We start from the raw sequence: 3,017 nt of genomic DNA on the forward strand, positions 1-3,017 counted from the left end.
TACAGTGCAGCTTCCTCTGAAAAGCCACACCAGTCCCCCTGCGATGGCCCAACGAAGTAACAGCGTTTATCTGTAGGACTATTGACTAATTCTGAAGAACTCAACAGGACTCAACGGAGGGATTTGTGTCCTTAAAAGGGAGCACAGGACGAGGGTCATTTGCCAACACATTATCAAGAATATTGTATTCTCTGTTTGTTGGTTGTTTTTATTTTTTTATTTTTTTTTATTTTGTTTGTTGTTTTTGTCCAAGTAGTGGTGCTAGGGTATGGTGTGTCCAGACCAAGAGTGACTGCTGTACCCAGAGCAAGGTTTCTACCCCCTTTCCCTACCTGAATCCCCAGAAGGCCCGAAACCCACCTCCTTTCCCCTGTTTTCCCCACCCCATCTTACCCGTCTCTAGCCAACCAGGCCCATTTGCCTATGGAGGAATACAGACTCCACCAGTGGAGCACTGTCTACATATAACTTCCTAAGAGTGCAATAGCTTGTGCATTATTTGCGGGAATAAAATAATTGCATTTTTCAATCAAGTCTTTTTTTTGTTATTATTTGTAAATTTAAATCCGTTGTCCACCCTGGACTCGTACATCGTATCAGATGGTGCTCTACCTCCTGTATGTTTTGCCTTCAAGTGTAGGTGCTTGTGTCAAGATTTTATTCAAAGTTGTATGTACTGGCTACATCAAGATATGTTCTGTTGTACAAGTACTTATTTGAATTTGGTCATTTCTTTCGTACTAAACTTAATTTATATGAACATTGTGTTAATAAATTATGTCACATTGGCTTTTCCATGGTGCTGCAATAGACACAAATAGTTAATCAGTGAGTTAGACATTTGTCCTGTGTATATTTTGACATTATATGGTTAATTATTTATATTAAGTTTTGTTTTGTTTTTGTTTTTTTGTTTTTTTTCTCTCTCTCTCTCTCAAATTACTGCACCCCAATAAATTATACTATCTCCCAGAGATCTATTTGGTCAGTTACCAATTTTTCAAATAACTATTTATGTTAAATTTGTATTTGTGTATATATACACACACACAAACATGTGACATGTTTATTCCTTTTATATTTCCACTCTCAGTTGGTGATTGTTGAAATGTTAACTGGCAGCTTACAGATAGCCAGAGCCAGACCACATCATAAACAGGAATCTTCATGTGTTAAATTATATAGCATTGAATGAACTGTAATTAAATAAATACTTTGGAGGATTTAAATAAAAAAATGTAAATATGAAATGTGTTGACATTAAATAAAAACTGTTTTAATCCCAAAGTAGCTATTGTTCTGGTTGTAGCTTTGTTAAGGTCGAAATCTCTTCACTAATACTAACTAACCACTTCCAAGATTCTCTTTGTAACATTACCTAGACGGGGATTTGGAGGATTCCGAGGGCCATAAATCGATAGGGGGCCCTCATGGAACATAATAGCCAATATTATTATTTTTGGAAGGAGCTGCAAATATATTCTTTCATAGGGCCCAAAATTACCCTTATACGCATATTTGTGAATGGATCATTTCAGTTGCTGAGGGTGTTCACTGTTTTTTGTCTGTGTTTTTAAAGACATGCACTCTGATGTAGGCCTATACAGAATTTCAGTGTACTTATAAGAAGGCCAAGCAAAGATTCAGGTAAGATTGAGTGTTTGTGGAATAAATGCATCCAGCACATCATGAACCCTTCTATTTTGTGTGGAACACAGGAAACAATCTGAAGTGAAGAAAGTGTCACAGGGAAAACTATTACCAAGAAAGCATCATCCACCTCCACCTGTTGCCTTACTGTCCAGTCCTCCCCACCCCCACCCCTCCATATCTCACACTCTGTCCCTCCATTTATTTTTATCTTGTAAAATTCTACTGGGATAGACATTGGCAATCTTTGGTCATGGTTCTTTTCAAAGAGGGAATTATTCAAGTCCTTGGTGGATGTCGGTCTTAGCTTTTCTAAAACGCCCTGGGGTGATTGCTCATGCCAATATATTGAATTGAATATATTAAACTTCAATGTATTTTAAATGATATATGAAAAATGGTGCAGTTTGAGACTGCTACAGTGAACAGTTTATAAATATCATAACATCATGTTAGAGCAAAAAATCTTTCAAGATGGAAAACCCTATAATCCATAGGCCAGGAGCCATTTATAACTCAATTTCTAATCTAAGCAACCTCAGCCACACATGTAGCCTACCATTCAGTAACATTTAGAAAAATAATTGTGACATAGGCTTGTAACATTATAGTACTAAGGCATTAATGACTTTCATATGGGTGAAAGACACTCAGTCTCCAGGTAAGAGCAATGGTCCAGCAAGTCATGAATATTTTCCACCATTGCAATTTGCCTGTTGTTCAGATATGTCCTTGCATTAAGTTTTGACAGCTCTCCTGAAATACCGCGCTACACATTCTTTCTGGGTAATTTATCAACATGAAACCTTATCCTTGCATTTTTTCTTGGAGGCCAGTGGCTCATAAAGCATTGTTGTCTTCATATGCCAGCACAGAACAGGGTGAGGTGGAGGAGTTGTGTAGTAAACTAGACCCTGAATGTAGCGTGAAGCTGGATTAGGAGCAAAGTACCTGTTACCTTGGATATGGTCATATCAAATAAAAAAGCTAGTGAAAGGGCCTCCTCTTTGGCATCAATGATATAGTTTTGATTTATGTTGCACAGTCCTCTCCAGCCATAAAACGGCATAAGACAAAGGAATTATGGATATAAAACAATGATGTTAACAGAAACCATGCGTGCAGGCCTATTAATTGTAGATAATTAAAATATGTTAACAGTTGGCTATAGGCTAGCAAGAGTTCGCCATCTTCCACAGACAGGTTTAGTTTCCTGTAATAAACAAAGGCATTATTGATAGCCTGACGCAGAAATCATTAAGCAATTGTTGTCATTCGTTGCTTTATCCTAGATTCATAATATAAAAATTCGATTTTCCAAACACCAGGGTGCGCTAGCAGTTCCTAACCAAACTGTACTGTCGTAA

Source organism: Alosa sapidissima, chromosome 12, assembly GCF_018492685.1.
Source record: "Alosa sapidissima isolate fAloSap1 chromosome 12, fAloSap1.pri, whole genome shotgun sequence".
NCBI lineage: Eukaryota > Metazoa > Chordata > Actinopteri > Clupeiformes > Clupeidae > Alosa > Alosa sapidissima.